The sequence below is a fragment of the Ovis aries genome, chromosome 9 (assembly GCF_016772045.2).
Source record: "Ovis aries strain OAR_USU_Benz2616 breed Rambouillet chromosome 9, ARS-UI_Ramb_v3.0, whole genome shotgun sequence".
NCBI lineage: Eukaryota > Metazoa > Chordata > Mammalia > Artiodactyla > Bovidae > Ovis > Ovis aries.
The window spans coordinates 38,194,075-38,212,876 of record NC_056062.1 but is presented as its reverse complement, the minus strand read 5'-3'; the positions used below and the strand labels follow the sequence as shown (position 1 = coordinate 38,212,876).

Sequence of the window (18,802 nt, the reverse complement as noted above, 5' to 3'; positions counted from 1 at the left end):
CCACCAAAGAGTGAATGGACTCCCCTGGTAATCACTGAATCTGAGAAGTCACTTCTGACAGCCCAATTCTTAAAACAGGAGACACCTAAGGGACTTTCCGATCACTTCATGGGAAATAGATGGGGAAACAGTGGAAACAGTGTCAGACTTTATTTTTGGGGGCTCCAAAATCACTGCAGATGGTGACTGCAGCCATGAAATTAAAATACGCTTACTCCTTGGAAGAAAAGTTATGACCAACCTAGACAGCATTATCAAAAGCAGAGACACTACTTTGCAGACTAAGGTCCTTCTGGTCAAGGCTATGGTTTTTCCAGTGGTCATGTATGGATGTGAGAGTTGGACTGTGGAGAAGGCTGGGCGCCAAAATATTGATGCCTTTGAACTGTGGTGTTGGAGAAGACTCTTGAGAATTCCTTGGACAGCAAGGAGATCCAACCAGTCCATTCTGAAGGAGATCAACCCTGGGATTTCTTTGGAAGGAATGATGCTAAAGCTGAAACTCCAGTACTTTGGCCATCTCATGCGAAGAGTTGACTCATTGGAAAAACCTCTGATGCTGGGAGGGATTGGGGGCAGGAGGAGAAGGGGACGACCGAGGATGAGATGGCTGGATGGCATCACGGACTCGATGGACGTGAGTCTGAGTGAACTCCGGGAGTTAGTGATGGACAGGGAGGCCTGGTGTGCTGCAACTCATGGGATCGCAAAGAGTCGGACACGACTGAGCGACTGAACTGAACTGAACTGAAAGGGACTTTCAGGAGCTCTAACTGAATCTCCCACCAGACCACTGAAGAGCTGAAAGAGGTCGCTATGGTGGTAGCGTAACCAAGTGAACTCAAGGCAGGCGCCTAGTGAGGAAATTCAACAGGAAATGACGGAAGGATAAGGGCTGTCCCATGCAACCCTCACATGCTACATCCTGAACACACACACATGCTACGTTCTGGGGACGTGTATTACGTCCTGAGCACGCACGCATGTTACGTCCTAGGCACGTACGTTACGTTCTGAGCGAGTCGCACATGCTACACCGGGAGCTCCTTCTGCGTCCTGAGTGAACTCGTTACCTTTCCTGTCAGCCTGAGGCACTCTTCGAAATCCTTCTGCAAAGTAAGTTCCCTCGAGGTCAAAGCTTATTGCGATTTGGATTTCCAGTTTGTCATGGATACCAGTTGTAAGTTGTTTTTAGGTTTCAAGGTGTTTTGTCTTGAGTAAACTTGGGTGCTGACGCGTTTTGCCATCTAGGTTTAGGGTGACCCGTCACTAACTCGTAACAATATTCAAGTCAGTATTATTTTTAGTTAGTGGGAGGCTCTTAGGGCCTCTTTAACCTATGGGTAGTAAGTACCTGCTGGAAACAAACAGCAGCGTCAGAGCAAGGGTACCCAAATGTCATGAGCTTGTTTTGGTTCGTGAGGGTGATGCATTGTCTGTGAATGCCCCAGCTTTTCTTACACCACGGCTACCTCATTTGCCAAATATGGGGATGATCCTTTGTTCACGTTAATTGAAAATGACATCCTTATTCATCATATGCAATTTTTTTAGTCATTAAAATTCTGTCCAAAGCCTACCCAACTGAAGGGAACGGCTGAGTAATACCAGGGCCTTGTTAATCTATTGTTATCAGCCTTCTGCTTTATCCTCCTGACATGAACATCAACAGGAGCTCTGATGTCTACACTTTGCTTCGATTCTGTACCCAAAATGTATTGCTGGAATGGTTATATTCGTGATCGAGAAACATATTTGTGACCTAGCTCATCCAGAAAATGTCTGGAGGCTTTCGTTTTACTCAGAGGATCAAAGACTCAGGCCTGATTATATTCCCATTGGAAATATAAATTCCTATGATAAATTTTCCTTTACGTTGTTACAGTTGAACAACTTACCACTACAGTTGATTAAGATAGTGAGTGGACATGAACTTCTGAAAGTTTAAAAAAAAAGCCTTTAAAAATGAATCTGGGTCTAAATTATATGGCTATCATCATCACCTGAATTAAGATAGTCATAGACTGTGTCTGTTTAATGTCTTATTCTTTCTTTGTGACCTTCTGAAATGTAGTAACAAAACACATTAAAATAATTTATATTAGATGTCAAAAGTGTGTTTTATTTTTTTCTGCAATAAAGGTTTCCAGACCTTTGATTAAATTTATGTTTATATTTGACACTTTCTCGAGGTACATAAATTCACATGACAATGGAAGTCCACATACTCACAGTACCCAGGGCCAGGTTGAGTTGAATTTGGACACATGACATAAATAAAAGTGGTTTTATGTTTCACCTTCATCTGGTAGGTGAGCACTCTACCTTTTCTTGTGAAACATAATCGGTTGTGACATGGCAAAATTAGATCCTGGCTATTTATTATCTTCTGAAATCAAACCCTATAACTGGGAAAGCATGTGGTAGGTCTGCAGGGGCAGCTTGCATGCAGAGAGGGAAAGGGGGGCTTTCCAGTTTTATAAGCTCAAGGTGATTTTCTCCAACATCTCGAGCATTTTAATTAATTACCCTGAAAGATTGAGTAAATTATTATTTGAATACTTTATGGCATTACATGTTAACTTTTCAAGGACAAAGTGCTGTACTTTGCTTTTCAATAATGCCTCATCTGTCAGAATATATCTTTGAAATTTATGTAGTTTGCTGCAGAGTGAAGGGGGGGGACAGACCTGGAATCCTATGAATTATTAGGAAGCATCAGAGTCAACTGTGATCTATCCCACAACAAAAGGAGTATTTATCGGTATTTGATTTCCAGTTAGAAATTAACAAAATGAATGGTGAAATTGATAAGCTTCTATTTTCTCAGAACATGTTAAATAAAATTGGCTTTCTTTGGTGAAGTTCTTCTATTTTTCTTTTTTTGGTAACCCTTGGCAGAGGTGAAAGGCTAAGCAAACACTTTCAAGTCAAAACAAATTTTACTATTAACAAAATGGATTTGGGCATGTCAGTTTCACCCTGTGTGCCATGTTTCACAAAGTAAGTTGTGAGAGGAGTCCTATTTTGTTTATGCTTATAGATAAAAGGTGTTTCAACTTGGATGTTGAAATCTTTAATATATGTGTGAAAAAGCATTCTTTGGCCTGCAGAAAGCCTCCATGCTGAGTTTGACAAAGTCTGTTTAAACGTAGAAAGTGCATAATATGTCATAGGCTGTTTAGTTGATCTTTGTAACCAGTAACAAGCTTCTCTCTGCAGATATAATCTTTCTTTCTCCATAAGGGCACTCAACCTTTTACTAACTTCATCCTACCATCAGTAGATTAGATTAAATCCCCATTTACTGCATCATATTAATATTTTCAATGGCACACTAATCCAAGAAATAAATGTGTCAGTTTCTATGGCTACATTGTAATGGGCATAGCCATCAGAGAGTGCCTTAGGCCACATAAAAGACTTAATGTACAGCTTGAATAGAAAGCACATTATTTATTACGAAGCTATCAAGTTGAGAAATTTAGCAATCTCATTTAAAAAATTTGCTCATTTGACCTGGGCCAATTTGCCTGACTGATAATATTGAATATTTAGTATCACAATGTTTTTGCAATCTTAAGGATAAAGTGTTTTGAACTAATTTCATTTCAAACACTTGGCAGAATGGAATGATTTTATGTCCCTAAAATGTTTATTGATGCTTCTTTTTTAGTTTTAGTGACTAAAAGTTTAAGTGGGAATAAGGTCTAGGCCTCTGATGAGGGAAGTCTATTAAGCAAAAACAGTACCAGAGATAGAAACAAACCCATTTGGCCTGATTCTGTCATCTGACATGAATAGGTGGGGAGAGATAGAGCAGGCATGGAGTTGGGAGAGGAAAAATGTGTTTCCCACAGCTCCCCACATCCCAGAAGGCAAATAGATTTTATTCTCTGTGAGCTTTGGTGGAATGGTTTGATTCAACCTGAAAATTTGTAACGGGAGATTCAGAGGAGGGAAAATTTGTAGAGAAAATCCTCTCTCCATCTTGTTCTCCCAAACCTCACACCCTTAGTCTCGCTTCTCTAATAAGAGAAGTGCTAGGATCATTTGATAAAATTGAAGAGACCCTCTCCCAACACAGAGCCTGCTGCCTTTCTTTAGTGTATTTCCATCTGCACTGAAAACAAAATGGAAAATGACAATTTCAAATTGGTTATTTTGGTGTTATATAATTTAAAAAACCAAATGTTTGATTGGATTTAATTTTTTCTGAAAGTGAGTGTAGACAAACATTTCAGTTAAGTGTACCTTTTGGTGGCTGGTGGAATATATAATTGAAATCTAATTATTGTTGATTTATTGATTCATTCATTGACGTATGTACATAAAAATTGAGGGATTGTTTTCCTTAAGGGTTGCTAGTAGAATATCTCTCAGATCAAAATTTGTCTTGGTTTTTGCTATCGTATAGTATGTGGAGGAGTCTGACAATTCAGGGAGATGTGTAGGGCCTACTTCTGACTATCCTTTTTTTGTATTTCATTGCTTACTTTTTTGTTTCCTTATTATTTGGCATGATTTATCATTTAAACAGATGTGAAATCTGGAGTTATTACTACAGTATTCATTGGCATATACAGTTACATTTATACTTGGCATTGCATTTGGAAAACTATATTTCAGTTTGGGATTTGAGTAGAGAATGTTTTAAATTTATGGATATTTTACTGTCTTCTAAAAATCTGTTGAAAGACAAAGTTGTTTTCTAGTATCTCTTTATGCTTTCTTAAAAAGGTATTAATAACAGTGTAGACTGTAATGTTGACAAAAGCTGACATTTCTAGAGTTTCACACGTCAATAGAACAGTGCAAGGGGCAGTGGGAAGATAAGAGAAAGACAGCAGAGCACGGTAGTGGCTTAAACTGAGCCCTCCAGTCTACTGAAGTCTTAAACCTTATGTTTAGGAAAAGTCAAAATAACCCTCATGACACATTTGGTCAGCCTCAATACTAAGAAGCAAAAGATACTAAGAGTAGGTGGTTAAAAATTGAGAAGAGACAGAAGGTTGTTACCTGAGAATTAGCTTGGAATACAATGTCTGCATGAATTGGTATATTTTTATTTTATTAGAGAATGTTATCTGTCCTTCCAGTAAGAAATGGCTAATACAGATTCGTGTGGCTATTTTCCAGCACAGAATTAGCACAATCATCCTCATTTTTCTGAGAAGTGAATAAGGACTCTTTGTTCTTAAAGCAGCACATATCTTTTACTTTGTTTCTATAGCATTTTGTTTATATTTTGATAATAAAAACTTAGTATTTTAATACTCTCAACATTCAAGTACAAATACCTAAAAGGCCTAATTTAAAATAAATATATACTTTTATAAACTTACTAAATGGAATGCTGTTATTTTAGTAAAAGCATTTTGTGGGCTAGTCTCATATTAAAAGTTATTTAAGCCTGAGAGTAAAAAAAATGTTCCTACCATAACATTTCTTTATAGGCTGAGCTTTAAAAGGAGTATATGTATTGTATACCTAAAACATTGCGTATGTAACATTGTTTTCATAAAAACTTTCATAGAGCAACAAGTGTCTTCTATGTCAACAGTATTATTCAGTTGACATTTTAAAATGTGAGGTTTTTTCCCTTCCTATTCTGCTACTGAGGCTTACTGGTGAATTTAGAAAGGCTAAATGTAAATACTCTAGCGTCAGAAAATGTGAAAGGAAATTTCTATAGCGTTTTGCTCTCTTGGTTCCTAAAAGAGTGAGTTATCGTTTCTCTCTCCCATGGTCATTAATAATGACAGATGTCCATGGTGCAGAGTTCACCTACATTATTGTCAGTAACAGGGCTGGCAAGAGAATATTTATTACAAGAGGAGGAGGGACAGAGGCATAATGTTGAAACAGAAGACAAGAGCAGAGTTCAACTGTTTTTTTTTTTTTTTCTATTGAATAAAATATAATCATTCCCTAAGCTTTCTTAATAGTGTTTATTTCTAAGCACTGTTATTACAAGTATATTTCATCTGCGTAAATGTTCCTTGTAGTGTTGGATTAAAAACTGAAATGATTAGGCACTCATTTTTATTTTATTTTTCCAGTAAACCTGTCTAATAACCAAATACATTGGAATGACTCTTAAAATGTCATTTGAGTTGTTGATCATAGGACAGTTTGATTGGTAAGCTCTCTTTCCCCACCGTGACTAAGAGGATTTAATGTAGAGACAGCTAGCATGTAAATGGTTATTTAAAAATTTGCTTAAATAAATATAAAAATAATTGTAGGTTCCAAGAGGAAGAGTTTACAAAATGCATTTATACAGCCTCTCCTTGCTTCTCTGCCTGCTTTTCTGTTCTTTCTTTCTCTGTCCTATCCCTCATTCTAATTTTAGCCTATTAAGGCAACTATACTTGGAATTCCTTTCCTGACTTAGTCTGTTGATTGTCCACCGAGGTACAAAGGAAAGCCTGTACTGGAGTCAGGTTTTCTCTGCTTACCCACACTCCCTCACCCCAGATACAGCAACAGAAGCCCAGAAATAGCCTCTTAAGTGCAGATCTCTAACTGACTGTGAGTTCTTTTAAGAAAATAATGAAGGGGGTGGGTTAAGGAGAAATGAAATTGGATAAACGTGGGGTTCTTTTCCTCCCTAACTTCAGACTGGAGAAAGGGAAGACATAAGGGACATAGATTCTTTTTCTCATTAATTTATAGAGAAATCATACAAATTCACAAGTATGGAGATATAGTAATGAAGATACGTTAAGAGAAAACTTAAAAGCCTTTTTCTCACTTAGCTGACAAAAGTCATATGACTTCTGAAGATTATTCTTGAGAATGATTGTAGTAACAAAGATACAGTTTAAGGTATGGCACATAGTAGGTGTCCCACAAATTTTAGCTTTCTTTTCCCTTGAGGACAAGATCCCTATATTGTTCATCATTCTATCCCCTTAACAGTGACTATTGTGCACACACCTAGGAGGCATTAAATGAATATGTTTAACAGTTGTGTGAAGGGTAGATATGTACAGGACATAGAGGCATTAATTAAATAAAATTTGTATCCATAAGTGTATTTTAAGATAGTTTTAGTTGTGCAATCACACTCTTTGAAGTAACCCCCTACTGTTGGTTGTTATAGATTTCACAGTGCTGTTTGACTCAAGAAAACCTCCCAGCTTATGTCCTCAAGGTCTCATGGATGAAGTCTGCCCAAAGTGACCCACTGACAAATGATACTTTCAATTCCCTGATTCTCTGTAAAAGATTTTCTTTTAAAAGCAGACTTTTACAGCATTAGTGGTTTTCCTTTAATTAAAAACAATATATATATATAAGCCTTTTCCAAATTAAAATCAAGCTGAACAAATATAAATTGTTACAAAATAAAATTGAAATAATATCCACAAATTACTAGTTATGGGCTTATCAAATGGTATTAACAAGAGTAAGGCAAGATGAGAATCTAGCTGAAATGATGTTGCTGTCTCAAAAAGCTATTCTCAGATAGTCACAATGAATCAAATCACTGCGGGGGTTGACTGGAAACATTCAGAGTAGAGAACCAAATTAAAATAAATCTCTTTGATTATTATGGCTCAAGGTAAAATAGTTTTCTTTTTTCTCTCCTTTATAAATATTCAGTGATTTGATTTAAATTATGGGAAAATGGAAATAAATACATACACAAGTTTTTGGTAAAGGTATAGAATTACAGTAGCCACGGAAAGCCTGCCATCCAGTATTTGCCTTTTCAAATAACTCCCAGTGTCAGTTATCTGGCTTTTTAAAATAGGATGGAATTACCTGTTATTCCTTTGCCTCAATTTTATCCTCTCCTTCACTGTTGCTTTGAACATGATGCCAAAGGATGCTTCATTCTGCCTGACAAGCCGCAGTTATTAGAGCTTTCCCAAGTAACATAATCAATACCTTCAGAGGTGTTGTATTCTACTTTTCTTAGAAATCATGTAAAGATATTTTTCCAAGTGCTACTTTTCACGGATATTGAATGGTGCTCTGAAAATTCAATCAGAATGTGAAACTTGAAGTCACCATAGATATTTTGAGTTCCTCTTCTATTGTACAATAACAGGAAAAAAAAAAAAACTTAAGCAAATAAAGGTATAGTTTAAGGAGTTGCAGGAATCTTGTGTGGGAGCTAACCTAAGTTTGCTGTCTCAGCTCATTTGTGCTGTGATCCTGAATTAACTTGAAAACTCCTTTTCTATGCAAGAATCAGATTTCTTCCATTAAAAAACTTTCCAAGTGCACTGTCAGATGCAGCATGTAAAAATTTCTAATTTCCACCACATCACAGGTGTCCTTCTCCCAGTGGGAGGGGCTGCTGTCCCAGGTTCCTGGAGGAAGAGTGATGACTGCAGATATGACAGCCGCTCAGGCCACCTGCTCTCTCTGCTCTAGTCCCAAAGCTCATGAATTGGCCCATGAAACTTTACCAGTGCCCAAGCTTGGAATATAGCACAGGTAGAATTAGGCTTTATGATCCTTGGTGATAGCACTACTAGTTTTCATAATTTAGCTGTTGTGTGGATAATACTTTCTCCTCCATTTCCCTTTGTCTTTCTTTCCTCCTGAGTTGACTCACCTTCCACTGGCAATGACTCTAGGCATTCCTAAGTGCAGCCAAGGCTGCCTCAGAAGGCAAAACTTACTATGTTTAACATTTGTCTTACCATGAGTTAAAGGGACAAAACTATTGTTCTCTAGGTAGGATTGTTAGACTTTCATTTGCCTCTATTCTTTATAGTCCAAAAAGTAAGTTTTCCTTTTTTTTTTTGTAATGGCACATTTTCTACACCATAGCCCTTAGCAAACAAGCAAGAATCAATAAGTATTGAACTTCATTCAGTATCAGCCATGTAAATAAAATGTCAATTGTTCAGGCTCTTAGTCTAGATAGATTTTAGTCTCTCATCAAGACTATCTAGAACCTTCCAACTCTCACCAGGAAAGAGTCAGTGCAGGAGCAGTACTCTGTGCCAGAGTGATAGCACTTCTGTGCTTGTATATATTCTGTATGTTTGGGGAGCTCTATAAGCGGGGCCCTCAGAAATCCAGGGATCAGGGCCATGAGACACACATTCTTGAGTACCAAGCTTCATGCCTTTCCTGGTCATATCCCAGTGAGGAAGTGAATGACCTCACTGTTACAGAGACTTCATGATGAAAAAGATCTGAAGGAGATACTGTTAAACTTAAATGGAGCCTCAAGAACAGGTGACCTATCTCCATCCAAACATGCAGGAGACAGATGGAGCTGGGGTTCCAGCGTAGACACTGGGCCTCCGAGAACGTAGGAGGAAGTAGGTGCTCACTGGCAGAACCAAGGGCATTTACTTCCATGGTTATACGGTTTAAATTCAGGGGCATATTTTTAATTTCAAGAGAAGTGGTCATCTGTGACGGCAGTAGAATTCCTCAGACATGTTCACCCCGGACCAGAACTGCCTTGAGCAGTTGGCGGGTTTTTGATACCCTAGCTCCTGATGGTACAGGAGCTGTGTGACCCTGGCCCATTCTGACTTTCTCCACTTTTGATTTGTTTGGGAAAAATGAAAAAATTCTATGAATTTTTGGACTGTTGTGGGGATTTGTTATTGTTGTTTTCAGTCCCTAAATTGTGTCTGACTCTTTGTGACCCTATGAACTGCAGCACGGCGGGCTTCCCTGTCCTTCACTATCTCCCAGGGTTTGCTCAGACTTATGTCCATTGAGTTGGTGATGCCATCCAACCATCTCATTCTCTGTGAGGATTTAACTGTAAGATAATATATGTGAAATTGTTTTATAAAGTATGATACAAATGATATTCTAGTATTGCTCTTGATGGGGTCAGAGCTGTTGTTTTGTTGCTATTTGATTATTATTTTTCTCCTTCCTAGGAAATGGAACTCTGTCTCCCCTTCTCACAGACTCTTCATGACCCCTTAATAATAGGTAATCCATTTGACTTGACCCTTGTTAAAGAAAAGCTTATTCTGAAACTTGTCAAAATGATAAGGAAGGCTTTAATCCAGACTATTGTGACAGGTGGTGTCAAGACCGTTGCAGTGGGGAAAAACTAGGCTCAATTCTGAATACAACAAGAATAAGTGGGGATTTATAGTCAGGGAGCTAGCTTGCAAGAAAGATTGGAGGCTGGGAGATTATTAAGGGTAATTGTGGGCAGGGGTCATTCTTGTGAGACTGACCTCACAGGATTCTTGTTGGAGACAGGCAAGGGTGATCAGATACAATGGACAGGATGATGGGAGATGGGGAATTTGATCAGAGATTGAGGATGGGGGGGATTCTCTCTAAAGTGGCTTAGAAGAATTCTTGCTGAAACTGGACACTGCAAAGACAGAGGTTGCAGCTCAAGGTCGAGACATGGTTGGAAGAGGGCTCAGAGGAGCCTGACTAAAGTTTGATCGAGGAGTCTTTGTCAGACTTCAGCTGCTGCCTTTCTCTCTTTGCCTTTACTTCTCTAGTCGACACATCTGTGGCCATGGTTTATGCAGTGACTATAATGCTGACCAAAATACTAACATCAGTAGACATCAAATCCTATGATTTTTATGTATTATTTTTTACAGATTTTTTTTTTTTAGGCTAACATCTCCAGAGTCAAACTTATCAACTCTCTTTCATCAGTTTTGCCATTATCATCTTTGTTCTTCTGGGTCTTTCTGGCTAAAAATCTGGATTTCTTCTTTGCACACTTTATCACATCAGTAAATGCTGTCAATTTGTCTTCTTGGAATGTGCTGGAATTCCTGTTTTCACCAGTACCATCTCATGGCTGTGTCCCTGAAAGAGCCTTTATCTGTTGTCCCTGCCTTCAGATCTGCTTACATGTAACAAAGGGTTGTGTGATCTTTCTTAGTCACAAAGGGGTTTCCTTGTTCTTCTACTGGCTCCTTACTTTCTCTTGCATGAAATCTTAAACCTGGCATGGCCTCCTCATGATGCTGGACCTCTGTCTCCAAAGGCCTGGCATCTCATGCTCCCTCTGAGTGTTGTACATAAATTCCTGTGTCTCCATCTTTTCTCTGCCCCTCTCACCTCAAATGCCCACACTTGACCAGGTTGTTTGCTTCCTTTGGAGCTCAGGTTCTAGGGTCAAGTCTTCCTTCTAAACTTTTCCTGATCCCAGTTCACCTTCACTTTTCTCTAATTTCAGTCTCTGACGTTCAGAAGCAATCTACTATATTTTAGTTCTTGATATTGCACTATTTTCACACTATATTTCACTGTCGCTTCATCATTTTGTGTGTAAATAAGTAATACTTCAGCGATGGAGTACAGCTTTTAGGGGCCAGACATTTTTCTTCTGGATCCATCTGGATATCTTACAGCATACATGGTAGATAAATGTTCATTAAAAACTTATTTCTTGATTGATGGTTAATTTTCTTACCAGAGGGCTTCCCTGATAGCTCAGTTGGTAGAGAATCTGCCTGCAATGCAGGAGACCCTGGTTCGATTCCTGGTCGGGAAGATCTGCTGGAGAAGGGATACGCTACCCACTCCAGTATTCTTGGGCTTCCCTTGTGGCTCAGCTGATAAAGAATCCGCCTGCAATTCGGGAGACCTGAGTTCGATCCCTGGATTGGGAAGATCCCTTGGAGAGGGGAAGGGCTACCCACTCCAGTATTCTGCCTGGAGAATTCCATACAGTATAGTCTGTGAGGTTACAAAGAATCGGACATGACTGAGCGACTTTCACTTTTACTTTTCTTACCAGGAACATGTTTTACTCTTTATCTGCTGCTTTTTCTCAATTGTACAAATATTCAGCATTTTGCTAAGATAGCAAGTGTAGGAACTATATTTTCTGGTTAGTTACCAATGTATTTCTTGGGTACCCACTTTGTGAGCACTTGGGTAGCACTCTGAGCAGAAAACACCAGTTCTTTGCCTCTCTTCAGTGGAAGTTTGATAGATATTTGTTCAGAGAACTGATAAATGACATGTTTGCAGACAGATTTACTGTTGGAGAAATTAGGAATTGAGAGGTAAAGAGACTTGCAAAAGGTTACTTATTTCTGTGGCAGTGTTTGTTGCCATGATTGATGTGGAGAATTAAAATTATTATCTGGACAATTCAAGGTATAAAAAAAAGTGGAAAATCTATAAATAATAAGGACAGTGAGGAAATAGGAGAATGGTTTATAAAGTTTGAGAATTAATGCTTTATCTTTGCATAATAATATATACAAGCCATATTATTTAGGTGAAGGAAGTGCTTGATCACAACTCAGGGGTGTCTTTGGGGGTCCTGGAGTGTAGAGGGGTGAAGGGAGCAAGTTATGTTGGATGGAACACTTAATATTGTTTAAGTCGGGTCTTCCACATCTGTCCAAGGGAAGGCTTGAGTTCCATTAAGTAGATTTATGGAGACCATGATCATTCTTCTCTAGCTCAGGGATTTGTGTTTAATTTTCTGGGATACTGTCCAATGATAATGTCTTGAGGACTTGAATTCTGTGAAAGAAAAACTTAAGATAAAAATATTCTACTATACGTGCTGGCCTCAAAGTAAATTGGACCCTGAATACTATGGCCATGATCCCCACACCCTCACCAACCCCAACAGCTATTTGGTTTCAAACAACATATTTCGTGTGGTTTTGCTCAATAAAGTTTTGGATATTTGTTGCTGCTGTTGTTAATTTTATTCATTTTCTGAGGTTTTCTTGATGGTTTCTAGAGCTAGTGAAGGGATATTTAACAAAATGCAGAGGTTATAATGGTAATAGAAACTGATGAAGTTTATATGTTGCTGATCTCTGAGATGCTTCTAGCTCCTTCTAAGATTAAACAGAAGCCTAGATAGAGGTTTGCATGTTCCCAGGTAGAATCAGTTAATGGGGTTGTTTTTTGTTTCTTGGCTTTTTTTAGTATAAATTTGTAAACTTAGTTTAGAAATTCAACTCAATTTTGTCATTTTGTCATAGGTATAAGAGATCCATTGGGAAGAATGCATGTATTAGTCTAAACTTTCCGTTTTAGCTTTTTAACCATTCAGAAGAGAAGCAAAATACAGGAGAATCACTTACTTATAAAACTACCTGTAAATAATTGCCCTGTCATATGTTTGTTGTAAGTTAGATTAATTACTTCTAGTCAGTATTATAAGTATGTGTATTTGAGTTCAATAACAATTTTCTATAATGCTAAGCAAAATAAAAAACATTTTTGACATTTTAATGATAGTATGAAGAGAAAATGAAATTAACACCATCTCTTGTATGTTGGAAATAATAGATTTTTCTCTGTTTAAAAATATGATTAATTTTGTGGCACTTGAAATAGCTGTAATACAAATGGAAGAATGGAATTGAAATATTGTAACATAAATTATAAGTGTCCTGAGTCGTGATTCCCAATGTAAGACACAATAGCTGGAAAAGATAGTCTGATGGTCCACAAAAATTTCTGTAGTTTCAAATTTTCTGTGATATGTAGCTCTGTGACTGTGTTCAGAGTAAGATACCATACAACTAATTCTGTAATCATTACTATGTAACTTGCCAATGATTAGCATAATTCATTTCTCTAGATGTCTTCTATGTAAGGCTGTTTATTCTTGAGTAGGAAGCCTTCCTGCATCATTGGTATGTGATGATGTCATTGATCTATTACAGTCCAGCAGTGGCAAAACACCAATGATAAGAAACGAAAAAGAAATTCAATGTCATTTCTACTCATAGGGCAGTATATTTAGGAACATTATTGCAGAGAGTCCCTTTTCTTTCTTTTCCTTTTGTGTCAGAATGCCTGGTGATCAAGGAAGGATGCAGTAAAAACTGGTATTCTTGTATTGGTCAGAAATGCAGAAGTCGTATTTCCATTTTAATTAGTGTGTTGATCTCTTTGTTTATATAGTTACAAACTAAAAAACAACAGCAACTGTATACTTGCAATACCTTGGATTTCAACTTATTCAACAATTACCTGAACACTTATAATGTGCAATCCACTGGTTCCTGGGGAGAATGAGAGAAAGGGAGGGAGAATACAAGAAAATCAGAGGCAGCTCAGACTTTTAAAGAGACAACCTGGGAAGAATTCTGGCGTGCTCCTTCTTTATCATCCTCTGCATCCAATGTGCTACTAACACCTCTCTGTTCTTGCAATAAATCTCTTCCCTATTCACCATCATCTTTTCCTTTGCTACTTCATCGCTTATATCAGCCCTCATCATTTCTCACTGGATCACTTGAATATCCATCTTTCTTGCTGTCAGCTCTTTTGTGTGGCACAGGGCCCCTCCTGGTTGGACACCTGGCTTCCTCCCATGTATCTGCCCTCCACACTACTTCACGTGTACCATACCCTTGAACCTGCCAGAATCTTGATATTCAAGCCATCATGAAATAACATGGGCTACTCTTCCTGCCTCAGATGCTCCCCTTTTTGTCTTACCTGGCTAACTGCTGCAAACTCTTCCCATAATCACTCTCAGAAGTCATCTTTCCAGCCTCACCAGACCCACCTAGAGTTCGAAGTGCTTCTTCTGGACCCCTTGATGTCTATGAATACCTTATCCTAACCTTCAGACAGCGGGAAATATTGTCATTGTTGGTGAAGTCATCACATACCTAGGGTCCACAATCCAGCTGACTGGGAAGTGGTTGGGTTCCAGCAGTCATGTCAGCACAGCAGGTTAACCTCACCTGTCTATGCCTCAGCTTCCTAATCTTAAAATAGAGATAGTATTACCCAGCATTTTGGGCTGTTGTTAAGATTAAATGAACAAAAATGTGCAAAATACTTAGAATGCCTGCCACACAAAAGTAAGTTTTAACAAAACTTGGTTTTATTTTTGTTTTCTCTCTTCTTTGCTTTTCCATCCTCACCCCTCCTCCTCTTTCTTCTTTTCATCTTCCTCTTTCTCCTCCTCTTGTCCCCAGTCCTTGTCTTTTTCAGCCTCTGCCTCCTCCTCCTTTGAACCATCTCTCCAGTCTGGCCTCTGTGGAAGCTCTGGATACTGGGACTATGCTGTATTCAATTCTCTGCTCCATAACCCATTGTGAGAATACTTCTTATTGGACAGTGGGGAAAAATACCATGTTTTTTCCACCTTCAAAAATTATTTTCACTTTTCAGAGTTAGAAAATATGTCTCATTAAATTAATGATAAAATCCAGAGTTCATTAGGAAACCTACATGAATACTAGATATCAAGGATGAGGTCCTAGGAATATTAGTAAATAACAGGAGTCTTTTTGTTAGTCATTGTCACAAATATTCAATATTATGGGATTTAACTTGTATTTGTTATTTGATTTTTGTTCTTCAGCTAGTTAAGATTATAAACATTTAAAGCATTATTAATCTGTTCTCAGAAATAATGTCAAACATTTCTATATCACTTTCTGTGTGTCAGGAATGGTATGTAATAACTATTATTATAATTATACCTTTTCCTACTAGAAAAGAAATGACAGATATGATTTTATTTCTTGGAAAGTCAAAGAGAGAAATGCTATTTTCCATCAGTGAAAGATGTGTGGAAAACCTTTAGGTGTCTGATATGCAAATTAAATAGGTAAAATTAAGTCTTAGCTTTTTAAACTAGTGCCCACAGTTCTAATCAGGGATGGAGTTTTTCTTTTTTTAGCAGAGAATCATCTCCATCTTTTGGAGTCTTATCCTTGGTGTGAATTCTTGTCTCCAGCATTTACAAAGAGTGACATTGGGACAGCCAAGCTTGTGAAAACTATAAGGTCCAGTTTTTCCACAATGTCTTTAGAAATGGAGGAGTGTGTTTAGAAATAATAATGTATTACAGTTATTACAGTAGTTTTAAATTAGAACATTAGCTTAGCTATATCCTGGAGATTTTTTTCCTTTTCCACAAATGAGAAATTTCAGGAAATTTGGTTTTCTATGCTTAAATAAGTTCAGAAAATGATAGCACACCAAACCCTGCTTCTTTTGGGTCTGCAGTGAGATTAACAGCTACTCAGAGGATCTGCAGAAAAGGCAGTTGTTCAATTGTTTAACCTCACTATTTCTGGAACCCTATCGTCCTCTACCTCAATATCTACTAGCATTTTCAGGCACAGTAGGGATCTGTGGGACAATCTGTGTAATTTTGTTGTTTACCATTTGGGGTGCAATGATATGAAATGTAGTGCATTATTTTTATTAACATTAAGTTTGTCATATTTTAGTTATACTAAGCTTTTTGTCATTAATTAGTTTGACCCATAGGGCTTCCCTGGTGGCTCAGTGGTAAAGAATCTGCCTGTCAATGCAGGAGACGCAGATTTGATCCCTGGGTTGGGAAGATCCTCTGGAGGAGGAAATGGCAACCCACTCCAGTATTCTTGCCTGGAGAATTCCATGGACAGAGGAGTTTGGTAGGCTACAGTTCATGGGGTTGCAGAGAGTTGGCTTAGTTTAGAGCGAGTAAACAGCAACAAGAAGTTTGACCCACAAGCTTATAAGTTGAGAATAACTGACAGTGAACAAGGACTGTTAGGAAAAAAAATTATTTTTCCTTGAAGGTACCTGGGCCCTCTGAGTTTAAATGATATTTATAATTCGGTGGTTCAATACTATATTACACAGAGCAGAAAAAGTAGTAGATTGATACTGAAAGAATCTTGGGAAAGTTTGAAATGCAAAGAATATGTGGGATTATAGAATTGAACTGTAAGACATAATTTCAGGAAGTATGACAAGCAATCCATAATTAGTAAAGAATAGGGCTCTTTTTGTTAGTAATTGTCACAAATATTCAGTACTGTAGGATTTAACAGCATTTGTTTTTTATTTTTTGCTCTGTCTGGTAAAGATTGTAAACGTTTAGAACATTATTAGTCTGTTCCCCAGCAGCAGTTGTTCGGTTGCTCACTCACTTGTACTTTGATTTGACCTAATAATGGAGAAGGCTGCTAATGAAAGCTCACTGGAGTTTCTTTTGTACAAGTGAAGCTAAGTTCCTACTTGTTTAGGCTACAGCCACGACATATTTGTTCATAAATTATCCAGCAGCACATGTATACAACTACTGTGAGTTTTTTAATTTGGCATAGCTATACCATGTAATGCTTTCTATTCTTCACAAGACTGGCATTCAGCAATATCCGAGAAGGAAGCATGTTGTTCCCCATGGTTTGTTATCCTTTCCCTCTTCAGTTAAGTGTTCTTTCTTTTTCCTGTATAACTTTCGCCACTGAGGTTTATCATTTGACAATTGGGCTATCTTGTTTCTATGAGGAGTTTAGCTTTCAGAATTATTTTATCTGTGGAAAATATTGCTACCTCTGAAGCTATCATTGGTAAACCCTGAAAACATATTCATGTATTGATTTTGTGAACGCACGAGACTTAACTTGATTATTAAGCAAATTTTGTTCCTTTTGGAACGTGAACTTTGATTCTCAGGTGAATTTTTAGAAGGAGGGACCCAGAAGTGGAAGAAAATGAACTTTAGTTCGGATTGGAATTTTGTTTCTGCCGTAATTCATATAGATGTGCGCCATTTTCTTTTTCCTCCTGCCATCTGCTGCTGCTGCTGCTGCTGCTGAGTCTGCCGTCTATGAAGGTATAAATGTTTCAGCTCTGAGAAAGAGCTGTGCATTGGAAACCTGATCAGTTCCAGAACAGTCTTTATAACTAACTAGCTAAATCGTTACAAACAGACGTTTAACTTTTCTGAACGCATTTTGGGTGTGTGTGCTTGTGCGTGCGCGCGCACGGGCGCGCCCACGTGTGCTCAGTCATGTCTGACTCTTTGCGACCTCCTGAACTGTAGCCTACCCGGCTCTGTCTGTGGGATTTTCCAGGCGAGAATACTGGAGTGGATTGCCATTTCCTCCTTGAGGGGATCTTCCCAACCCAGAGATCAAACCTGTGTCTCCTGCCTTGGCAGGTGGATTCTATAACCACTGAGCCACCCGGGAAGCCCTGTTTCCTCATTTGTAAAAGGAAGAGGTTCCATGATAATATCTTTAGTCTAACATGCAAGTAGTAAAAATATATGATATGAAACTTGTACTCAGTTACTTCTACAAAATCATTAATAACAAAACTTGCTATCTACTTTGTATTAACTTTACATGGCAACAAAAGATAGTAATGGCTTCTGCATCACTGAAAACCCCTGAACTGATGCACAATTGTAATCCAAATTAGTCACATTTATTCTAACAATCTCATTACTCCTTTGCCCACTTTAAGTTATTGTGATTATATTTTGCTAGCTCTTTGGGAGAAGTGGGTTATTTTTTTAATTATGAAAATGTTATTTCAGTAAATGTAATTTAATTAAAATGAGAATTTCTGCCAGCTGTTTTAAAATAAATACAGTATTTTCTCGCTAGTATGAAAGGAGTTACTATTTGCTGTCTCATTTCCTCACTAATATGCTGGCGTATTTAGCTTGAACCTGAGCTTGTGGAAGTTTATTCTTAACCAAAGCAGTTCCTTTTTCATGTAAGTAGGTTAAATGTGAATTGGGCAGCCTCAGGGTGCTTTTTTGTTGTTGTTGTTCAGTTTTAAAAGCCCCCTCAAGAGGGCCCCTTTTGGAAACCCAGAATCATATGTTTGGAAAGTTGATCCAAATTAACATTAGAATGGTCCTTTTATTTTTAAAAATTATACAGACTTTAAAAAATATGCTAAATTGACATAGACTGAAATAAAACTGAATAAGGGAAGTAACATTTCTTGTTTTATTCTACCTTTGGGATGGAAGAACTGAAAACAGAAAAAATAGTTTGTTAAGTGTAGTACAGTTTCTATCCCCAGAATACAAGAGGAAATGTATTTGTACAAAAGGTACAAATTAATGTCATTCATTTTCTTGTGACTT

At 37.8% G+C, this 18,802-nt stretch overlaps 1 protein-coding gene and 1 non-coding gene across 6 annotated transcripts in view; both read left to right on the top strand.

The window, feature by feature from the left end:
* TOX (thymocyte selection associated high mobility group box) overlaps positions 1-18,802 on the top strand; it is a 309,096-nt gene that overhangs the window by 30,715 nt on the left and 259,579 nt on the right. The gene's annotated exons all lie outside the window — the stretch shown is intronic.
* Positions 11,399-11,470, top strand: TRNAC-GCA (transfer RNA cysteine (anticodon GCA)). Its single transcript has one exon. It is a non-coding gene; the product is annotated as a tRNA-Cys (tRNA).